General features: G+C 33.3%; 1 protein-coding gene across 1 annotated transcript in view; it reads right to left on the bottom strand.

The window, feature by feature from the left end:
• LOC136041276 (centromere-associated protein E-like) overlaps positions 1-24799 on the bottom strand; it is a 117635-nt gene extending 92836 nt beyond the window's left edge. Inside the window, exon 1 of the mRNA XM_065725882.1 lies at positions 24694-24799. The gene's annotated coding sequence lies outside the window, so the exon portion shown is untranslated. The remainder of the gene's footprint in view (positions 1-24693) is intronic.
• Positions 24800-24849: the final 50 nt, after the last annotated feature.

The raw sequence follows: 24849 nt of genomic DNA, 5'->3' as shown, positions 1-24849 counted from the left end.
AGGCAGAGAAAAAGCAGCTTTTAACTGAAAATTAAGGTAAAATGTTTTGTCAAAATTTCTATAGGTATAGACCTGTCATGTAGGCAAATTTCAGGGCCCTCTAGAGGAAGAAAGATTGGAGATGGGTACTTTAAAATACCTTCCCGGGACACACTTTAGCCTGTAGGCCCATCCCTGAAAGTTTCATTTTCCTAAACTAAACCTATTCCGAGATAGCAAGAAGTCAATTAACTAGAATTTTACCCAAAATTGGGGCTAGACGCCTCCACAACCTGCACAAATGCAAGATTAATGATTCATTATAAGTCTATAAAGTAAACATAAAATACTTTCCTTGGTTAAATCCCCCCTCACACAAAATAATTATTTCCGGTTTCTCCAAAACAGAAATTCAGCCACGGCTTTGTCATTATGCACTGATGAAAGGTTCTTCCCTAAAGATCAACATACCTTAGATTAAATCATTCAAAAATATAACTCCTACTTTGCAACATTTACAATCAATCCTTAGAGATAAACTAAACTCTAGGCATTCTAAATTAATTGGTATAGAAATTGGTATACCCGGACTAACCCACGCATGCCCCGCCCTGAAACTGTTGTTTGTCGATGGCTGATCATAGCTGGGTGGCCCAGGATCTACCCAAACGGGTGGTATCCATCCAAGCAAGAAAAATCTTAATGATTAAGACTACATAAGGAAAGATGAATACATCTCATGAAAGTGAAGCAGATTGATTGAATTGTTTAATTTGCTACCGCACACTCTTGTGTGTTTTTGGGTCGTAAAAAGATAATGGTTTTTGTCGTTCAAGTGTAGTATCCAGTCAGCAAATTGAAGTCAGGTTATGTATTTCTAGTTTTAGAATATTCATTACCAAACATAAATATTGAAAAACACTAAATTAATAATAAAAATGTATTTGTACAAAAGCCAGTGAGGGTTGTGACAAAACAAACAAAACAGACATAAAAAATCTGATACAAAAGAAACGTACAAAAAAACCACTACGGTGCAGTCCTAATCTCAGAAATTTCTCAGAAGCTTGCAAATTACCCTTTAATAATTATTTCTCATTATCCTTGTTTAATTTTTCTTATCAATAAAACATTCCCCAAAAGTTCCTTTTGTAATTGAGGCAAATAAAGGAGACACAAGCACATCCTCTGTTCTCCTCCCCAGAAAATTTTTTCACCCACAATTCCAGGCAAAATCCTTCCAGTCGGATCACATAACCAGCTGATAATGAAATGATGACCCAACTCAACATAAATTTTTAAACATGTTCACTTGGTTTACTTAAACTATGCCATCCCAAATGGAAAAAAATTATGTCCTAAATCAGCTAACTGAGCTTTAACTTAGTTTAGCTACATTTTTTTTTAGTATAGCTAGCCAACATCAATTTTTATCAGCCCAATCTAGTACCACACTCTCATATGGTATTCAGCTAGCGTGTGAGAAAGTCAAGGTCTGGCTTATTCCCCGAGTAAATCCCCAGAATATCCCTCCTCCCGGCGGAAAATTTGGTCTTGCGAAAATTTTCCCGTTTCAAAATACCCACTCGCGGAAATTCCGCCAGGGAAATTTCCCCCAGTAAAAAAATTCCCCTAAGAGAATCAAGCCCACATATAAAATTGAGCAGCCACGAAGAAAGTATGAACTAATGAAAGAAAAAAGAAATAAAGACAAATAATGAAGAAAGAAGGAAATTTTGGAATACTACTACTACTACTAATAACTCACTGCAGCCCCAAGCCGCCTGAGGCCAACACAGCTACGCACGCTCCTCTTCCAACCTAATCTATTTAAAGCCTCCCTCTTTACACCCTCCCAGGAAGTTCCCATTTCCTTTAAATCTTTATTTATGACATCCTCCCAACCCAGACAAGGACGACCTGCTTTCCGTGTAGCCCCAGACGGTTGGCCAAAAAGGAAAATCTTCGGTAATCTGTCATCCTTCATTCGTAGAACGTGGCCTAGCCATCTCAACCTTTCTTTCATTATAGCCCCAGAAAGCGGGATTGAACCACGCTTTTCGTACAACCTACTGTTTGAAATACGGTCAGTCAGCCGGGTACCCAGAACAATCCGTAGGCGATTTCTCTGGAAAACATCTAGGAAATTTTCATCTGCTTTTCGGAGTGCCCATGCTTCAGAGCCATATTTAACCACTGTCATCACTGTAGCTTCCAATATTCTAATCTTGGTTTGTAGGCTTATCTTTCTATTCTTCCAAACTTTTTTTAACTGTGAAAAAACACCCTGAGCTTTAGCTATTCTACTTTTAACATCTTCACTGCTCCTACCATCTTTACTAACTGAAGCTCCCAACCTGATCAATCTTTTCGTTACCTAATGTCACCTGTTCATCTTCACTTATTCTTAGCCTTAATGACTTAGTCTTCTTAAAATTAATTTTCAAGCCTATTTTAGCACCCTGAACTCGTAAAACCTCTAAAAATTCATTCCTTTTGCTCACACTTTCATCTAATATGCTTAAATCATCAGCATAATCTAAGTCCAGGAGCGTTCTTCCTCCCCATTTGATTCCATGGTCTCCAATTGCCTTTCCTGTGCTCCTTAAGACGAAGTCCATCAAAATGATCCATATAAAGGGGGATAGAACACAACCCTGCTTAACTCCTGATTTAATACAAAACCAGTTGCTAACCTCATTTCCTACCTTAACCGCAGCAGTATTATTCTCGTACATAGCGCAAATCACTTTAATGTATTTTTCTGGTATACCATATAACGATAAGACCTTTGTTAACGCTTTTCTATCAACAAAATCGAAAGCTTGCTCATAATCGATAAAACTAAGGACCAAAGGTGTTTCACAACGATGGGACTTCTCAATTATTAACCTAAGAGTGAAAACATGGTTGACACATCCTCTACCTTTTCTAAAACCGCATTGTTCTTCCCTTAAAACTTTGTCTACAGTATGTCTTAGCCTAAAAAGTATCATATTACTCAGTAATTTGCTACCTACAAAGACCAGACTAATGCCTTGATAATTACGACACTCACTCTTGTCACCTTTCTTATACAGTGGTTTAATTAAGGTTTTCCTAAAATCATTAGGTACTTCCCCTTTTTCAAAAATCATGTTCATAATCTTCAGTAGCTTATTCCTAACCTCAGAGCCACCGTATTTAAGGAACTCATTAATCATACTATCAGCACCTGGGGCTTTATTATTTTTTAATGCTTCTAGTACTGTCGCTAATTCTTCCTCACTAAACAAATCTTCCTTCACATCCAAGGTATCACAAACATTTTCATTTTCATCTATATCTTTTCCTGCAACTGTATCTCGGTTTAGCACATTCTTACAATGTTCCACCCATCTTTCTTTTACTTTTTCCTTATCACTAATTGTGGCCCCATTTCTATCTTTAACTGGGACTAGTCCGAATTGGCAACTCCATTTCAATTTATTAACATGCCAGTATAACATTTTCCTATTATGCCGTCTAGCCGCATCTTCCAGATCCTCAGCAATTTTATCCATCGCCTCCATTTCACATCTCCTTAGTTCATATTTTAATGCTTTCTCCACTTTCTTTACATTCCTTTTGTTTTCATACGACCTATCACTCAGATAATTCTTATACAAACACCTTCTACTCTCTATTAAACCTAAAGCTTTTTCACTAATATTCCTAGTTGCTGTCTTAGCACTCTTCCCTAGGACACCATCAGCAACTTCACAAATTGTTTTTCTGAAATTATTCCATCCATCTTCCACATTGTCAAATTTTAAACCCTCAAGTTTAGTACTCAACTGTTCCTGGAATTTTTTTCTCAAATTTTCATCCTGAAGTCTACCTGAACATCATCCTGAATTTCATCCTGAACATCATAACTTTCCGGGAGGGAGTTGCCCTTCCGAAATTTCAGCTTTAAATTAACCTTAAACACTACTAGATGGTGATCTTTACTTTTAACATCAATAACGGCACTCCTATACACCCTAGTATCTTGTATTGATCCTGCTAGTCTTCTGTTTACAATAACATAATCAATAAGGTTTGCTGTCTTACCATCACGTGAAGACCATGTCAACTTATGGGCCATTTTGTGACCAAGCACAGTATTGGTTATAACTAGGTTGTTATACCTACAAAATTGCAAAAGCCTATAGCCATTACTGTTTTCTTTTCCTACACCAAATTTACCTAGGCTAGGATATCATCTGTCCCTATTTCTACCAACCTGGGCATTAAAATCTCCTAGCAAAAACACCATATTTCTACCTGGTACCCTGTCTATTTGCTCCTGTAACTGTAAGTAAAATTCATCTGAGTCACTAGTATCTCCATCAGTTGGTTCAATGGGGGCATATACTACTATAACTAATACCCTAAACTTTTTAGTCATAAAATGAGCGATTAGTATTCTATTATTAATACCTTCCCAGCCTAAACAAGACTTAGCAGCTTCCTTATTCATCATGAGCCCTACTCCCTGTCTATGTACCCCATCCTTCCTGCCTGAGTAAACAAATTCTGTGTCACCTAATTTCATACTTCCTACCCCTGGGATATGAGTTTCTGAAACTCCTAATAAATCCAGTTCAAATCGCGTAACACATTCCATGTTCCAATTTTCATGTTCTTTACATCTTTGAAATTATTTTGGTCTCAAGAAAAGCAGTGATCCCGGATACCAGTGCAGGATGGGGACCAACATATCTTCTCAAGTCTACACCGAAGCGCTTAAGCCGGCTTAGAACCGGATAGACTGCTAATACTGCAAAAGTAGACCTAAGTAGCCAATTTAGCCTGTTTGAAACATCTCACAAGCCATCACCCTATAGAAAACACCTTTGAGAATTTAAATGAAGAAGCAAACTTATTAGAGACTGCTTATACTGCAAAAGTTATGAGGTACAGCAAAATTATTTTCAGCTTCACAACATTGCTCAATCCCAATTTATAAGGTTTTAAAGATATACAAATACATTTCCTAAATTTTGAAGAAAAAACATTGACATGGCTCAGAATTCTACTCAAATAATAGGAATTGCATTTTGAGAACTAAAGGAAGAGAAAAAGCAAAAATACAAGTTTTGAAGTCTTAATCTAAAAAGAATTAAAAGTCTTATTAACTTATTAACTTATTAAAAGTCTTATAACAGACAACTTATTTATATATATATACATATATATATATATATATATATATATATATATATATATATATATATATATATATATATATATATATATATATATCATGAAAAGAGAAATCACCAATGCTACAGCAAAAAAAAAAAAAAAAAAAAAAAAAAAAAAAAAAAAAAAAAAAAAAAAAAAAAAAAAAAAGAGAGAAGGAGAAAAGGAAGACTGTTTTCCTAAATTAGTGATTAATATAAACCAGCACTTGAATTAGGCCTTAACCCTACTCATCCATACAATCACATAGGTCAAACAGCATAGCCACACACAATCAACCATAAAGAATAATCCATGGACAGGCAGTCATGTCGTCAATAAGTATAAGACGTCATTTACCGAACAATAGAAAAAATAATATAGACAAATAATTCAGAGGCAACACCCAACATAAGGGCTCATCAGGAGAATACACTGGCCTATATAGGGTTTCGCCACTCTAAATTCTCTACCCAGCACAGTTTTGTGGCTACCACAGAATATCCATGGCATCCCCGCGTCATGTATCACCCCCAAAATACATGCCTATGAAAAAAAAAAACAGCAAATGTAAAACAACCAAGTAAAACCAAAACAAGCTTATCTTGTTAATATATCCCTCCCTTTAACAACAATAGGTAAACTAAATATTATAAATTTTACCAAATCACAAATATTAACACATTGCAAAAAACCTGAATGAACTAAACAATTATAGAATTCATCTTTACCATGTGGCTAATTTAAAAAAAAAAATCCGCTCAATTAGAAACACAATTCAAAATAAATGGCGCTGTGACAACATTTCTCGAACCTCCGAAATTAGTTAAAAATTTCTTTAAGTATTTCTAGATAATTCTTTTGATATTTATTTAAAAGTTCGTTATAATGAAAACTAAATTTTTTAAATTGCCAAGTTAATTTATTTGCAGAAAAACCTCTTGATATCAATTTTTGGCTTAAGATTTTACATCTATTTTTAAAATCAATATAATTACTACAAATCCTTGCATAACGAAGTAACTGTGAGAAAAACGCTGAATATGTGATATTTGAGTGTATATTACTTTCAGGGAATGGGAAACTAATCACTTCAAAATCAAAATCATCCGTTTTATTATACATTTTAAAACTTAATTTATTATTATCACAAATATTAATATTTAAATCTAAGAAATGATCTTCATGACCAGCGCCATGACTAGGCTCCAGAATAAGCTCTGATGGATATATATTTTTAGAAATGTCAATGAAATCCTTACAATTTAAGACCAAAATATCATCTAAATATCTTTTATTATTTGACAAAGCATGTTTTAAATTAATTGGATTATTCTTATCCATCATATATTTATATTCTAGTTGACTTAAAAACAAGTCAGCTATAAATGGGCTGGCATTCCCCCCCATGGGAATTCCCATAATTTACTTGTACAAATCACCCCCAAATCTTATATAAGTATTGTATAAAACAAATTCCAATAACTCAAAAATCATATCCAAGCTGTAACATCTCAAGTTAACTGTAGTATTAAAGCAGTTTGTCCATATGGCTTTTTTATTATAACTGTCTATTTTTAAGAACCTTTTACTAGATAAAAGGAAAGATTTCTTTATAACAGTTTTTAAATTATCAAACACTAAATTAAGTGATAAATTAGTATACATTGTCGCAAAATCGAAAGACTAAATTCTTTTAGCTGAAACCATTGTTAAAGAATTTATCACCTGCAGTGAATTATTAACACTCCAATATGGATTAAAATTCGAAAATTTTTTAATACCAGAACAATAGGTTTTAAGTTTATTTACAATTTCCTTTAAAATTAAAGAGAGGTCAGTAGCAGCAATGCGGGTTGGACATTTAGCTGCTCCAGCAATAAACCGTGGTTTAGGGGGATTCTTATGAAATTTTACAGTCCAATATAGGAAAGGGAACTTTTTATCATTGTCATTTATTTTAATATTAAAATTTTTAAAAAGTATTTCTTCAGTCTTTTCAATTAAATTCTCATCCTCTATATTTACCTTTTCATAAACATTAGTTGTGCATAACTCCCTTTTTAAGATATCACAATACAGCTTCTGACAAATTATGGCAAAATTATTATTAGCTTTATCCACTGGCACAATTACAAATTCATTCTTTAGATTAGCAATTGCTTGTTTAATCTTCGCATTATAAAATAATGATTTAGTGTTACTATTTCTTAAGTTAGAATATATTTTATTTCTTACTCTACTAATAATTAAATTCTTCCAACTTTGAAAACTCTCTTTATTTTTATTCTCTTTCTTACACCACTTATCAATAAATAAATCAAAATCATCTTCCAAGCCATCAAGAACACTCGATGGTTTCAGATGATGAGAAAGACGGAAATTAGCCCCTTTATTCATTATAATTTGAAGATCTTCTTGCTTTATTATTGACAAGTCCCCTGTTGTAACATGTTTGTAAGTAGGATTTACAAATGGGCCAAGCTGCTTACAATTACAAACCGGTTCCCAATTTATATCGCTATCTAGTTTTTTTAGTATTAAATTATAATTAAAAATAATTTGCCCAATAGTTTTTGAAAATTTATAAGTTAAAACTGGACTATCATTATAATTTAAATTACTAGGAAGGGCCTGTTTCACATGCCGCTGATTTAAAATTTCTGGTAAATTAATATCTTCAATCTGCTTACAAGTAAAATTAATAGGTAAATATAATCTGTTATCCTTATTACTAATCTTATCGAACTTTTTCTTTTTTGAAATAAATTTCGTTTTAGTTAGAATGCAAATTGTATCACATATTACTTTAAAATTATAATCAAGAGCTGTATTATTCTTAACAATCCAGAAAAGTTTGATTAAATTCCTCTTGGATAAATTATTTAGACACTTTATTACAGAAATCATACCCCTAGATTCAAGTAGCTGGCATAGATCTATAGAAAGCATATGTACATCTAATTCATTTTTTCTATTATTTTTCCTATGTCCTCTCGATCGTTTTTTACGTTTAGTAGGACAAGTAAAAGAAGGATGGTCCATAAAACCATCAATACATTTAACAACAACATGAGACATGTCACCATATTTTGCTACACGATCATTTAGCCCAAAAGGATAAGCTGTACCAAGAGTATGGATCCAGAAATCCTCCTGTTTACGTAGTCTATTATTCTTCTCTTCTTTATTTAAATTTTCTAATTCTAAATTTTCTAAAATTGTGACAGTTATATCTGATATGGAACATTTACCATTACTAAAATGTTGAATTAGATAGTTATTAGTTTTTTCATTATTAACTGTTGTCTTGTGTCCAGAAAATCTTTTATATATATTATTAGTTGTTTCCCCCACATATTGTAGGCAGCATTTATTACATTCTAATAGGTAAATTACATTGGTTGTTCTACAATTAACATTACCACGTAACTTGCATGCAAAATTTTTATTATACAATGTACTTTTAACAGAAGTCCGTGGGACAAAATGATCTTGGCAAAGAAAACAACGACTTTTACACTTACTAACTTTCAAAAAATCGTTCCGAGTTCCGAGGCTAATATTTGTGTTTTGTTGCATAAAAAGTTATTGAAAATAAATCCAAAACAAACCAAGATCCAAATCAAAATCCCACAATCATAGTCCAAAAAACATGCCAAGGTCAATAGGTCAATAGGTCAATAAATACATAAACAAAAAGATGAAAGAACATGAAATTTGCATAAGTGCCATCTCACCAATAATTAACAATATCAGGTTAAAAACCTGGACCAGGGTAAAGGTCTGTCGGGGAGAAAACTAAAAAAAATTTCTCCACCAGCACTGGATCCAACCTGGAATAATATCATGAAAAGAGAAATCACCAATGCTACAGCACAAACACAAAAAAAAAAAAAAAAAAAAAAGACAGAAGGAGAAAAGGAAGACTGTTTTCCTAAATTAGTGATTAATATAGACCAGCACTTGAATTAGGCCTTAACCCTACTCATCCATACAATCACATAGGTCAAACAGCATAGCCACACACAATCAACCATAAAGAATAATCCATGGACAGGCAGTCATGTCGTCAATAAGTATAAGTCGTCATTTACCGAACAATAGAAAAAATAATATAGACAAATAATTCAGAGGCAACACCCAACATAAGGGCTCATCAGAAGAATACACTGGCCTATATAGGGTTTCGCCACTCTAAATTCTCTACCCAGCACAGTGTTGTGGCTACCACAGAATATCTATGGCATCCCCGCGTCAGGTATCACCCCCAAAATACATGCCTATGAAAAAAAAAACAGCAAATGTAAAACAACCAAGTAAAACCAAAACAAGCTTATCTTGTTAATATATCCCTCCCTTTAGCAACAATAGGTAAACTAAATATTATAAATTTTACCAAATCACAAATATTAACACATTGCAAAAAACCTGAATGAACTAAACAATTATAGAATTCATCTTTACCATGTGGCTAATTTTTAAAAAAAATCCGCTCAATTAGAAACACAATTCAAAATAAATGGCGCTGTGACAACATTTCTCGAACCTCCGAAATTAGTTAAAAATTTCTTTAAGTATTTCTAGATAACTCTTTTGATATTTATTTAAAAGTTCGTTATAATAAAAACTAAATTTTTTAAATTGCCAAGTTAATTTATTTGCAGAAAAACCTCTTGATATCAATTTTTGGCTTAAGATTTTACATCTATTTTTAAAATCAATATAATTACTACAAATCCTTGCATAACGAAGTAACTGTGAGAAAAACGCTGAATATGTGATATTTGAGTGTATTTTACTTTCAGGGAATGGGAAACTAATCACTTCAAAATCAAAATCATCCGTTTTATTATACATTTTAAAACTTAATTTATTATTATCACAAATATTAATATTTAAATCTAAGAAATGATCTTCATGACCAGCGCCATGACTAGGCTCCAGAATAAGCTCTGATGAATATATATTTTTAGAAATATCAATGAAATCCTTACAATTTAAGACCAAAATATCATCTAAATATCTTTTATTATTTGACAAAGCATGTTTTAAATTAATTAGATTATTCTTATCCATCATATATTTATATTCTAGTTGACTTAAAAACAAGTCAGCTATAAATGGGCTGGCATTCCCCCCCATGGGAATTCCCATAATTTGCTTGTACAAATCACCCCCAAATCTTATATAAGTATTGTATAAAACAAATTCCAATAACTCAAAAATCATATCCAAGCTGTAACATCTCAAGTTAACTGTAGTATTAAAGCAGTTTGTCCATATGGCTTTTTTATTATAACTGTCTATTTTTAAGAACCTTTTACTAGATAAGAGGAAAGATTTCTTTATAACAGTTTTTAAATTATCAAACACTAAATTAAGTGATAAATTAGTATACATTGTCGCAAAATCGAAAGACTCAATTCTTTTAGCTGAAACCATTGTTAAAGAATCTATCACCTGCAGTGAATTATTAACACTCCAATATGGATTAAAATTCGAAAATTTTTTAATACCAGAACAATAGGTTTTAAGTTTATTTACAATTTCCCTTAAAATTAAAGAGAGGTCAGTAGCAGCAATGCGGGTTGGACATTTAGCTGCTCCAGCAATAAACCGTGGTTTAGGGGGATTCTTATGAAATTTTACAGTCCAATATAGGAAAGGGAACTTTTTATCATTGTCATTTATTTTAATATTAAAATTTTTAAAAAGTATTTCTTCAGTCTTTTCAATTAAATTCTCATCCTCTATATTTACCTTTTCATAAACATTAGTTGTGCATAACTCCCTTTTTAAGATATCACAATACAGCTTCTGACAAATTATGGCAAAATTATTATTAGCTTTATCCACTGGCACAATTACAAATTCATTCTTTAGATTAGCAATTGCTTGTTTAATCTTCGCATTATAAAATAATGATTTAGTGTTACTATTTCTTAAGTTAGAATATATTTTATTTCTTACTCTACTAATAATTAAATTCTTCCAACTTTGAAAACTCTCTTTATTTTTATTCTCTTTCTTACACCACTTATCAATAAATAAATCAAAATCATCTTCCAAGCCATCAAGAACACTCGATGGTTTCAGATGATGAGAAAGACGGAAATTAGCCCCTTTATTCATTATAATTTGAAGATCTTCTTGCTTTATTATTGACAAGTCCCCTGTTGTAACATGTTTGTAAGTAGGATTTACAAATGGGCCAAGCTGCTTACAATTACAAACCGGTTCCCAATTTATATCGCTATCTAGTTTTTTTAGTATTAAATTATAATTAAAAATAATTTGCCCAATAGTTTTTGAAAATTTATAAGTTAAAACTGGACTATCATTATAATTTAAATTACTAGGAAGGGCCTGTTTCACATGCCGCTGATTTAAAATTTCAGGTAAATTAATATCTTCAATCTGCTTACAAGTAAAATTAATAGGTAAATATAATCTGTTATCCTTATTACTAATCTTATCGAACTTTTTCTTTTTTGAAATAAATTTCGTTTTAGTTAGAATGCAAATTGTATCACATATTACTTTAAAATTATAATCAAGAGCTGTATTATTCTTAACAATCCAGAAAAGTTTGATTAAATTCCTCTTGGATAAATTATTTAGACACTTTATTACAGAAATCATACCCCTAGATTCAAGTAGCTGGCATAGATCTATAGAAAGCATATGTACATCTAATTCATTTTTTCTATTATTTTTCCTATGTCCTCTCGATCGTTTTTTACGTTTAGTAGGACAAGTAAAAGAAGGATGGTCCATAAAACCATCAATACATTTAACAACAACATGAGGCATGTCACCATATTTTGCTACACGATCATTTAGCCCAAAAGGATAAGCTGTACCAAGAGTATGGATCCAGAAATCCTCCTGTTTACGTAGTCTATTATTCTTCTCTTCTTTATTTAAATTTTCTAATTCTAAATTTTCTAAAATTGTGACAGTTATATCTGATATGGAACATTTACCATTACTACAATGTTGAATTAGATAGTTATTAGTTTTTTCATTATTAACTGTTGTCTTGTGTCCAGAAAATCTTTTATATATATTATTAGTTGTTTCCCCCACATATTGTAGGCAGCATTTATTACATTCTAATAGGTAAATTACATTGGTTTTTCTACAATTAACATTACCACGTAACTTGCATGCAAAATTTTTATTATACAATGTACTTTTAACAGACGTCCGTGGGACAAAATGATCTTGGCAAAGAAAACAACGACTTTTACACTTACTAACTTTCAAAAAATCGTTCCGAATTCCGAGGCTAATATTTGTGTTTTGTTGCATAAAAAGTTATTGAAAATAAATCCAAAACAAACCAAGATCCAAATCAAAATCCCACAATCATAGTCCAAAAAACATGCCAAGGTCAATAGGTCAATAGGTCAATAAATACATAAACAAAAAGATGAAAGAACATGAAATTTGCATAAGTGCCATCTCACCAATAATTAACAATATCAGGTTAAAAACCTGGACCAGGGTAAAGGTCTGTCGGGGAGAAAACTAAAAAAAATTTCTCCACCAGCACTGGATCCAACCTGGAATAATATCATGAAAAGAGAAATCACCAATGCTACAGCACAAACACACACAAAAAAAAAAAAAAAAAAAAAAAAAAAAAAAGACAAAAGGAGAAAAGGAAGACTGTTTTCCTAAATTAGTGATTAATATAGACCAGCACTTGAATTAGACCTTAACCCTACTCATCCATACAATCACATAGGTCAAACAGCATAGCCACACACAATCAACCATAAAGAATAATCCATGGACAGGCAGTCATGTCGTCAATAAGTATAAGTCGTCATTTACCGAACAATAGAAAAAATAATATAGACAAATAATTCAGAGGCAACACCCAACATAAGGGCTCATCAGGAGAATACACTGGCCTATATAGGATTTCGCCACTCTAAATTCTCTACCCAGCACAGTGTTGTGGCTACCACAGAATATCCATGGCATCCCCGCGTCAGGTATCACCCCCAAAATACATGCCTATGAAAAAAAAACAGCAAATGTAAAACAACCAAGTAAAACCAAAACAAGCTTATCTTGTTAATATATCCCTCCCTTTAGCAACAATAGGTAAACTAAATATTATAAATTTTACCAAATCACAAATATTAACACATTGCAAAAAACCTGAATGAACTAAACAATTATAGAATTCATCTTTACCATGTGGCTAATTTTTAAAAAAAAATCCGCTCAATTAGAAACACAATTCAAAATAAATGGCGCTGTGACAACATTTCTCGAACCTCCGAAATTAGTTAAAAATTTCTTTAAGTATTTCTAGATAATTCTTTTGATATTTATTTAAAAGTTCGTTATAATGAAAACTAAATTTTTTAAATTGCCAAGTTAATTTATTTGCAGAAAAACCTCTTGATATCAATTTTTGGCTTAAGATTTTACATCTATTTTTAAAATCAATATAATTACTACAAATCCTTGCATAACGAAGTAACTGTGAGAAAAACGCTGAATATGTGATATTTGAGTGTATATTACTTTCAGGGAATGGGAAACTAATCACTTCAAAATCAAAATCATCCGTTTTATTATACATTTTAAAACTTAATTTATTATTATCACAAATATTAATATTTAAATCTAAGAAATGATCTTCATGACCAGCGCCATGACTAGGCTCCAGAATAAGCTCTGATGGATATATATTTTTAGAAATATCAATGAAATCCTTACAATTTAAGACCAAAATATCATCTAAATATCTTTTATTATTTGACAAAGCATGTTTTAAATTAATTGGATTATTCTTATCCATCATATATTTATATTCTAGTTGACTTAAAAACAAGTCAGCTATAAATGGGCTGGCATTCCCCCCCATGGGAATTCCCATAATTTGCTTGTACAAATCACCCCCAGATCTTATATAAGTATTGTATAAAACAAATTCCAATAACTCAAAAATCATATCCAAGCTCTAACATCTCAAGTTAACTGTAGTATTAAAGCAGTTTGTCCATATGGCTTTTTTATTATAACTGTCTATTTTTAAGAACCTTTTACTAGATAAGAGGAAAGATTTCTTTATAACAGTTTTTAAATTATCAAACACTAAATTAAGTGATAAATTAGTATACATTGTCGCAAAATCGAAAGACTCAATTCTTTTAGCTGAAACCATTGTTAAAGAATCTATCACCTGCAGTGAATTATTAACACTCCAATATGGATTAAAATTCGAAAATTTTTTAATACCAGAACAATAGGTTTTAAGTTTATTTACAATTTCCTTTAAAATTAAAGAGAGGTCAGTAGCAGCAATGCGGGTTGGACATTTAGCTGCTCCAGCAATAAACCGTGGTTTAGGGGGATTCTTATGAAATTTTACAGTCCAATATAGGAAAGGGAACTTTTTATCATTGTCATTTATTTTAATATTAAAATTTTTAAAAAGTATTTCTTCAGTCTTTTCAATTAAATTCTCATCCTCTATATTTACCTTTTCATAAACATTAGTTGTGCATAACTCCCTTTTTAAGATATCACAATACAGCTTCTGACAAATTATGGCAAAATTATTATTAGCTTTATCCACTGGCACAATTACAAATTCATTCTTTAGATTAGCAATTGTTTGTTTAATCTTCGCATTATAAAATAATGATTTAGTGTTACTATTTTTTAAGTTAGAATATATTTTATTTCTCACTCTACTAATAATTAAATTCTTCCAACTTTGAAAACTCTCTTTATTTTTATTCTCTTTCTTACACCACTTATCAATAAATAAATCAAAATCATCTTCCAAGCCATCAAGAACACTCGATGGTTTCAGATGATGAGAAAGACGGAAATTAGCCCCTTTATTCATTATAATTTGAAGATCTTCTTGCTTTATTATTGACAAGTCCCCTGTTATAACATGTTTGTAAGTAGGATTTACAAATGGGCCAAGTTGCTAACAATTACAAACCGGTTCCCAATTTATATCGCTATCTAGTTTTTTTAGTATTAAACTATAATTAAAAATAATTTGCCCAATAGTTTTTGAAAATTTATAAGTTAAAACTGGACTATCATTATAATTTAAATTACTAGGAAGGGCCTGTTTCACATGCCGCTGATTTAAAATTTCTGGTAAATTAATATCTTCAATCTGCTTACAAGTAAAATTAATAGGTAAATATAATCTGTTATCCTTATTACTAATCTTATCGAACTTTTTCTTTTTTGAAATAAATTTCGTTTTTTAGAATAAATTATATCATATATTATTTAAAATTATAATAAGATTATATATATATATATATATATATATATATATATATATATATATATATATAGTTTTGCGTCTTAAGATCTCGCTATTCACACTAAAAATTTTTAATACTTTTAAAAAAGCTTTTTATTGTTCTATAAATGACGCGTGCTTCTCATGAGTCGTTCTTTAAGTATTGGGACAAAAAGTCAAACTTAAGCGTAAAGAGCGAGGTATTAAGAAGGGGGTATCCCCTCATATACGTAATAATTCCTGTTCATTTTATGCTTAAATGTTGCTCCTTAACTTCAGTTGGAAAAGTTTTCGTTTAATTTATGTTTGTTTTTTAAATAATGCCGGGAAATCCGGCTCCCTCTCCACGTGTGAAGATCCTTTAGACAATTCAGTCCCGGTGAAAATTTACCCTATTCCTTGTGATGAACTTCGACCAAATCCATAACATGACAACGATCTTTGATATCTTGTGTTGTAAATACATTTAGAATTTATTTGGAAGATTTTAACAATGAACTTTAAGAACAGGGTGATGGATATGTACCACTTCAGCTAACTTTGTCCTATTTATAAATAATTAAAAAAAACAAGTTTTTTGAAACTGAAAATAAGGAGCGACATTAAAACTTAAAACGAACAGAAATTATTCCGTACATGAAAGGAGTTATCGCATCCTCAACACCCCGCTCTTTACGCTAAAGTTTTTGTTGTTTTAAAAAGTAGAGTTGTGAGAAAGAGCCAAACTTTAGCGTAAATTGCGGGTCGTTGTGGAGGGGACAACCCCTTTCATATACGGCTTTCTCAAAGTTTTGATCGGACGATTTTGAGAAAAAAGGGGTGGAGAGGGGCTTAGCTGCCCTCCAATTTTATGTTACTTAAAAAGGCTACTAGAACTTTTAATTTTATTTACGAAAGTCCTTATTAGTAATAAATATACATAATTTACAAATTAACTTACGTAACGAACTTCTATGTTCGTATATTTTTATTATGTATATGAGGGATTTCCCCCCTCGTCAATACCTCCCTCTTTACACTAAAGTTCAAATTTTGTTCCAATTCTTTAAGAATGACACCTGAATCACAAAGGCTGTTTAATTAGAATAAATAGCTCTTTTAAAATTACTAAAAACACTTTAGCGTAAAGAGTGAGGAATCGAGGAGGGGACTAACCCCTTCGTATACTGAATAATTTCTGTTCGTTGTAAGTTTTAATATTGCTCCTTACTTTCAGTTGAAAAAATTATTTTTTTAATTAATATCTGAATGTTTTCGAATTAATGCAGCTTTGATTTTGGCTCACCGTACATGAATAATTAAAACGAAATTTGCATATAAATTCCGGCTAAATGGCTATATCTATAATTTTTTTTCGTATAAATGAATTATTGGCTAAATGGCTTTCTCAAAGTTTCAATCGGACGATTTTTGGAAAACGGGGTGGCGAAGGGGGCCTAGTTGCCCTCCAATTTTGTTGGGTTACTTAAAAATTATTTGATTTTTCGTTTGAAATAACGCTGGAAATTTCAGCGCCCCCTTCATGGAAATTCTCTTCCCCCATGAGAAATTTCTCCATCCCCTATCGCGACATTCCGACCGACATCGGTCGCGACATCGCGACCGAAAAACAAATAAGCATGCATCCGTGATCTTTCTTCTGGCCAAAAACACAAGATTCTGCATTTTTGCAGATAGAAGCTTGAAACCTCTACAATAAGGTTCTCTGATACGCTGAATCTGATGGTGTGTTTCTTTTTTATTAAGATTCTATGACTTTTAGGGAGTGTTTCCTTCTTTTTTTGAAAATAAGGCAAATTCTCTCAGGCTAGTAACTTTTGATTGATAAAGCTAAACTTGATGAAACTTACATATTTTAAATCAGCATGAAAATCTGATTCTTGTGATGTATATATTGGTATCAAAATTCCGTTTTTTAGAGTCTCGGTTACTATGAGCAGGGTCGCTCCTTACTACTGGTCGTTACCACGAACTGTTTCACTAAGTTATTTATTTTATTTTATTATAATTTTATAGTTTTATATTATTTTTTAATACATATTATATATATACTGTATTTTAATTTATTTTATTTAGGTATTTATTATTTATTTTATCTATTTATTTTACTTTTTATTAAGAACTAAGAAACTATCTACTCATGAAGCGAAAATCATGGAGAATTCGAAAGAAATCTTGGAACGGGTCAGCTTTGTTCTCTACTGTGGCAATATGTCATCAAACATGATAAAATCGCTACATATTAAAAGAATAAAGATGCGGTGTTCCTAACGTGGTCAAAATTCCCTAAATCGAACTTGGTTACGATAAAAAATATTGGCAAGCTATTCAAATAGCCCGATGCGTGTATGAGAAATTGAGACGCATACACCCAAATTTTATCTTCAAAAAATAAAGCTATAAATTAAGCCGACGAGCTCCACCTTCTGAGAATCACTTCTCCACAGTTCTCTTATGGAACACTTGCCAGGATGGGACGTGAACTTTCTGGGCAAGAAAGCTGGGGATCACTCTTCGTTATAGAAAAATTACCACTGAACTCAATCACCCCACTTAATATGTCTTGCATCTTGCTCATTATTGCTCATCGCTGAATATGGATACCCGCTATGTGTTGGTGGTCAAAAAACGCTGCCAGCTCCATTTCTGAAAATCCAGAATAGGACTATGAGGGTAGGCTCAGCCATTACCCATGACTCTTCTTAATCTGTTAATGAAAAGGCTGGTGTAGTGGCGATAGCTGTTTTTTACGCGTGCATTAATTCACCTCCCTCTATTTAGCTCTCCTGCATTGTGCCCACCACCCCAAGTCAGAACGATAAGACCAACACGAAAACACACAGCTCAGGCCAGTCATCTTGAGCTTGGCACGTCAACAGCTGAGAAGCTGAAGAATAGCTTCGTTTTACAGTGCTCTTCGATTTGGAACTATATGTCTGGAGATGGTTTGCCTAAAAGTCTGCGTTGATTGCTTCAAAGGATGATTCTACATACATTGATAACCTCTTGATGGGCCGAGATGAAAGAATAACGGTATGTCAGATACTTTTAAGTGTCTGGTATTGAGAAAAATCATGGATGCAGCGGTAGCTACAATCTAGTAAAGAACGAACCACAGCCCATAGTAACCAAAAGTTAAACACCGCATTTAGAAAAAAGCTACCTAGTGAAAAAAATTGCCATCTGACACTGATTCTGGAATGGTAACTATTATTTCGGCTCGTCCTAAAAGTAAAAGTTTATTGCGAAAAGAAATCTATGGTGCTTTCGAAAAAAATTCTGAAACCCAATGAAAATGGCGTCAGATCAGAATGAAAAGTGTATCATTGGAATCAGCATGGTCAAAAACCATTTAGAGGGAAATCCCCTCCCCCTCCTTGAACAACAAGGAAATTTTATGTTTGATTTTTTTTTTTTTGCAGGGCTAGGGTGGAAAGGAACATCATAAAGAGATGTGTAGTTGCTCATTCCAACGAAAATTAAATTTGTTAGTGCCCTTTTTAAGTGACTAAAATATTTCAGGGCAACTAGCCCTCTCCCTAAAGGCCTCCTACCCCTAAAGTCATCCAATCAATATTTCGAGTTAGCCATTTTGCTCAAAATAGTTCCTAGGTCCATTATCTATGGTTTTGGTTGTTACATGAACATAATCCCTTGGGAAAGGGCTGTACGCTGTATCGGTATCGGACGTATTGATATCATGAGTATCGGTATGGGCGTATTGGTATCGCCTGTATTTTCGACAGATTTTTGGTACCTCATGTAAAAGATATTGCTCATATATACGTCCTTCCTATATATTCCACCTTCAGCCATTTCCAAATGGTACTAAAAACGGCACTTTTGTTGCCTTGTCTCAAGGGAAAACCTGGGGCTACTAGAAATTTTTAGAGTGACGATTATTGGCTCATTTGAAACCTATTGCTCATATCTACGTGTTTTTTATCAATTCTACCATCCGTAAGTGTGATAAAGGACTAAAAATAGGGGCGTAATTTCGTCAAAATCCTGCGGGGGGGGGGGCAAAGGTGAACCAAATTTTCCCAGATCAAGTGAATGTCAGTGAGAAATGAAAAATAAGCCTTATAGCACCATAAATGCAAAGAATCAGAGGCAACGCTGTAGGGTTGCCTATAGTAAAGGCCATACGGCTCCATTGTTTTATTATTTGTTTATTGATTTTTTCCCAGAGGCACTTCCTATGGTAGGGGTCGTGGTATAAATTGGAAATCGAGAGTTCTAGTTCATTTTTAAGAGTCAAAAGTATCAGAGGGCAGCTAGCCCACCCACACCCTTTTCCCCTAATCCGTCCGATAAAAATTTTGAGGTAGCCATTTTGTTAAAAATAGTTCAAACATCATATAGCGATAACTTTGGGGTCAAGGCAATCCTTCAGGGCCTGGGGGAAGGCGTTGTAAGTTATGCCCTAGGGGCAAATATGGCTCTTATAGAAGATATGCTCTTATAAACTAAGTAGAACTGTGCCAAGCATTTTTGAGAGTGCGCCACCCGTTTTGGGGACTTTTCCAAACGTGGCGGAACTGTGCGGTATACCTGGCGTTCCGAGATGTATGCCAGGTGGTGGAAAGTCAGCGCCCCCTCGAAAATGGAAAACATGATATTTCATGCTTTTATGTGTAGCTGATGGTATGAGGGTTATGGTAATGATCCTACTATGAAAAAATTCCTTTTTTGTCAATTTACTATTGTTCTCACTAAAAACATTTTGGGAACTTCAAATTCTGAAAAGGGTCAATCTTTGGCCATCCGTTTCTATTCTAATACCTCCGTTGTGTTGTAAACTTTGTGAAATGATATTGTATCTCTATTGCTTTATCAAACAGTTCGTGGTAACGAACTGTAGTAAGGAGCGACCCGGCTCAATAGTAACCAAAACTCTAAAAAATGGAATTTTGATACCAATAGCTATATCAAAAGAATTGCATTTTAATGCTGGTTTTAAATATATAAGTTTCATCAAGTTTAGTCTTACCCATCAAAAGTTACGAGCCTGAGAAAATTTGCGTTATTTTAGAAAATAGGGGGAAACACCCCCTAAAAGTCATAGAATCTTAACGAAAATCACACCATCAGATTCAGCGTATCAGAAAACCCTATTGTAGAAGTTTCGAGCTCCTATCTACAAAATGTGGAATTTTGCATTTTTTGCCAGAAGCCAGATCACGGATGCGTGTTTATTTGTTTTTTTGTTTTTTTGTTTTTTTTTTGTTTTTTTTTTCCCAGGGGTGATAGTATCGACCCAGTTGTCCTAGAATGTTGCAAGAGAGCTCATTCTAACGGAAATGAAAAGTTCTAGTGCCCTTTTTAAGTGACCAACAAAATTGGAGGGCACCTAGGCCCCCTCCCACGCTAATTATTTTCCCAAAGTCAACAGATCAAAATTTTGAGATAGCCATTTTATTCAGCGTAGTCGAAAAACCTTATAACTATGTCTTTGGGGACGACTTACTCCCCCACGGTCCCCGTGGGAGGGGCAACAAGTTACAAACTTTGACCTGTGCTTACATATAGTAATGGTTATTGGGAAGTATACAGGCGTTTTCAGGAGGATTTTTTTGGTTGGGGGGAGGGGTTGAGAAGAGGGGGATATGCTGGGGGAACTTTCCATCGAGAATTTGTCATGGGAAAAGAAAACTTCCATGAAGGGAGAGCAGGATTTACTAGCATTATTTAAAAAAAAATTAAAAAATAAATGTGAAAAAGCTTTTTCACCTGGAAGTAAGGAACAGCAATAAAACTTAAAACAAACAGAAATTATTACCCATATAAGGGGCTCACCTCCTTATGATACCTAGCTCTTTACGCTAAAGTATTTTTAGTAATTTCAACTATTTATTCTACGGCTTTTGTGATTCAGGGGTCATTCTTAATGAATTGGGATAAAATTTAAGCTTTAGTGTAAAGAGCGAGGTACTGACGATGGGGCGAATCCCCTCATATATGTAATAAAAACATGAGAATACAAAAGTTCTTGATGTAAGCTAATTTATAAGTTACGTAAATCTTTTACCAATAAAAAGATTCGTAAAAAATTAAAAGTTCTAGTTGCCTTTTTAATTAACCAAAAAATCGGAGGGCAACTAGGCTTCGCCCCCGCTCTTTTTTTCTCAAAATCATTCGATCAAAATTATGAGAAAGCCATTTAGCCCCCCCCCCCCAAAAAAAATATGCAAAATTTCATTTTGATTATTCCTCTGCGGAGAGCCAAAATCAAAACATGCATTGATTCAAAAACGTTCAGAAATTAAATAAAAAAAAACGAGTTTTTTTAACTGAAAGTAAGGAGCGACATTAAAACTTAAAACGCACAGAAATTACTTCGTATATGAAAGAGGCTGCTTCCTCATCAACGCCCCGCTCTTTACGCTAAAGTTTTTTACTGTTTTAAAAAGAAGAATTGAGAGAAAGAGTCTAACTTTAGCGTAAAGAGCGGGGCGTTGATGAGGAAGCAGCCTCTTTCATATACGAAGTAATTTCTGTGCGTTTTAAGTTTTAATGTCGCTCCTTACTTTCAGTTAAAAAAACTCGTTTTTTTTATTTAATGACTTATAAACCTCCCTGAATCCCTGAATCGTTGGTGATTTCCAGGGTATAATAGAATTTCTTTAGAGTGAGCAACAGGAAAATAAAATTATATTGCTTTTTTTATTTGTGTCCATATGTAGGCTGTGAGTGTGCCTGTAAATTGAATCAACTGTGACGATATAAAAACTGGAAAAATAAGTTATGGTGGCCGAATGCATTTAAAATACATAATTTTGGCTATATTTATACATTATAGGGGAGGGGCAAAGTCTAGGGAGGCAAAGTATATGCAAAATATGTTAACCATGACTATTCTGCAGGTTATGAAACAACAATTATTTTCTTAGCATGTTCCTTTCTCTACAGTTAGTTCTCTAGGCCAGTGGTTCTCAAACTGTTGTACACGCGCCCCTTGGGGGTGCGGAAAATTTTTAAGGGGTAAGTGGCCGGCTAACAAAAAAGAAACAAGGACTGACAATTTCAATTGGGCCTATATTATAGCCATAGTTTACTTTTTAGCGGTAACTGAGGTGTAGGGTACCTAAAAAATAAGTTTGGGTAAAAAGGGGTACAGTGTCTAAATAAGTTTGAGAACCACTCTTCAAGGGAATGACCCAAGCAGTAATTTACGCTAAATATATGCACATTAGGAAACAGAGGGGGCAGAGCCGGTCCTGGGGTAAAGATAGATAAGATAAGATATTTATTTCAAAAAGATCACTATCACAAGCCCTCAAAGGGCCGAATTCGGACTTCGGAGTCGACTAACAAGGCAAATAAAGCAAAAAACACTAATAATAACGAATAATCAAATTATGAGTAAAAAAAAAAAATCTGTCAAACTAAACTTGAACAAATACAAGTCAGAAAAAAAGGGAAGGGGGCAAAAAAATCTAATAATACAGAAAAGAACAAAAAATAAACATATATATCCAAAAATTAAAAGGGACACTAAAACAAAGTCCAAAAACTCACAAAAAAAGAACGAAGCATAAAACACACGAAAAACACATATGATTAAAAGGGAAACTAAACCAAAACAGGGGGGAGCAAGCAAATTAGTGCAACGACTTAAAGCACCTCATATGAAAATAAGGGGGGGGGGGAGAAACTAGTTGGCTATTTTATTTATTTTTCCTGTGATGAAGGGGACAAAGGTTTTTTCATATCTGGAAGTAACGCAGCGAATGGGGGACAAAACTGGGATAAGCTCAGAAACAGCTCGAGGCTGTCGTAATCTGGATGGTGAGTGACGTTTGGGGAAATAACTTGCCGTCCGAGGGTTCATTATTCATTATGTTCATTCATTATTGGGGTTGATGGTGTCTGGAGAAAAGTTAATTATAGCCCCCTCCCCTCTCTTCCCTACTCAAAAATAAAGCCAAATTAAAGTGAAAAATTAGATTAAAATTGTCATTTCTCCCGCCACGACGCCTTCTATGCCACGGCACTCAGAGCAACTGCCCCAGTTGCCCCATCCCTCGAACAGAACAGGTTAGGGTAAAATTTTAGTTAATTGACTTCTTGCTTTCTCGGAAAGGGTTTAGGTTAGGAAAATGAAACTTTCATGGATGGGTCTACAGACTAAAGTATGTCCCGGGAAAGTATTTTAAAGTACCCACCTCCGTTCCTTCTTCCTTTAGAGGGCCCTGGAATTTGCCTTCATGACAGATCTGTACCTATAGAAATTTTGACAAAACATTTTACCTTAATTTTAAGTTACTAGTTGCTTTTTCTCTGGCTTTAGTTCTGAAAAATGCAATTCCTGTTATTTGAGTAGAATTTTGAGCCATATCACTATTTTTTTTTCAAAAGTTAGGAAAAGCATTTGCATAACCTATCTTTAAGACCTTATAAAATGGAATTGGGCAAAGTTATGAAGCTGAAAACAATTTTGTTGTACTTCAATTAAGCAGAATATCTATTTGGCAAGGTTTCACTTTTATAACGCACACATTTCTAAAAGTCATCAAAGGACAGGGCCCTCTAGAAGAAGAAGCAGTGGAGGTAGTTGCTTCAACATACCTTCCCGGGACATACTTTAGTCTGTAAATTCATCCCTGAAAGTTTCATTTTCCTAACCTAAACCCATTCTGAGATAGCAAGATGTCAATTAACTAGAATTTTACCCAGGTTAGGTTGAAGTATAGTGGAAGCACCTTGAAATGTGTTTAACTATTTTCTCTCTCTCTCTCTCTCTCTCTTGATAGTTTCTTTTCAAGATTAATATATTTTTTAAGATTCTCCCGCCGCCACCCCTAATGTACAAATATATACTCTGAATTGAAATATAGGCCTACCCTGAATTGGTATATAAAAGGTAGGGGTAAAGTTTATTTCCGATGTAGCCTAAATGAATGTTGAATCTGGATTCAGGACACAATTCCGACTATAGAGGTAAGTCTGAACTTTACCCCTATCCCCCTTAATTTGCAAGGACATACTCTGAGCTGGTATAGCCTATATAGTGGTGGGGGTAAAGTTCGTTTCTGACACATATGAATGTTAAATTTTGATTTAGGATCCAATTCTTACTATAGAGGTAAGCTTATTTCTAAGCAGACAGAATAGTCAATTAATATAAGCATTACCCCCAATACCAGTCTGTTGACTATGACCCAAAATTGCGTGATTCCACATTTCAATACACTGATGAAAAAAACAAAACAGAAACTTACATCTAAAAAGCAGAAATCATTCCAAATTCAATGAAAACAATCCAAAATGTATAAGTCAAACAAGATATTCCTCATTCAGACTTCAATCCAAAATGTATGAAGTCATAAGTCAAACAAGATATTCCCAAGCACAGAATTCATGTTGGAAAGAGTCCT

Source organism: Artemia franciscana, unplaced genomic scaffold, assembly GCF_032884065.1.
Source record: "Artemia franciscana unplaced genomic scaffold, ASM3288406v1 PGA_scaffold_120, whole genome shotgun sequence".
NCBI classification, from domain to species: Eukaryota; Metazoa; Arthropoda; class Branchiopoda; order Anostraca; family Artemiidae; genus Artemia; species Artemia franciscana.
This window is presented reverse-complemented; position numbering and strand designations above follow the sequence as displayed.